This window comes from Belonocnema kinseyi, chromosome 3, assembly GCF_010883055.1.
Source record: "Belonocnema kinseyi isolate 2016_QV_RU_SX_M_011 chromosome 3, B_treatae_v1, whole genome shotgun sequence".
NCBI classification, from domain to species: Eukaryota; Metazoa; Arthropoda; class Insecta; order Hymenoptera; family Cynipidae; genus Belonocnema; species Belonocnema kinseyi.
This window is the reverse complement of record NC_046659.1, coordinates 96,920,728-96,921,081: the sequence shown is the minus strand read 5'-3', so window position 1 is coordinate 96,921,081 and position 354 is coordinate 96,920,728.

The window sequence follows — 354 nt, the reverse complement described above, 5'->3', positions numbered from 1 at the left end:
GCAAGAAAGCGCAATATGATAACGTACAATCAGGTCCCGGAGCTTTGTACGATATTATAATGCACTAATATCGCAGACAAAAATGAAGTTAAATTTTGTTGCAGTCGTCTGCTATGGCGTTCTTAGCAGCAATGGGAAAAAGGCAGGGTATGAGTCAGTTCGAGCTATAAATCGGGACTCTAGATTTTAAACAATCACAGAGAAAATTAAAAATTTGCTGCAGGTAAGACCTGCAACTGTTAATGATTAAACATATTTAGGGGAAAGTTTCATTAAGGTTAGGAAAATAATTTTGAACTCGTCGACTGCGTCGCGCTGAAGTGAGCAAATTTCATTAAAACATGCAGAATCTAC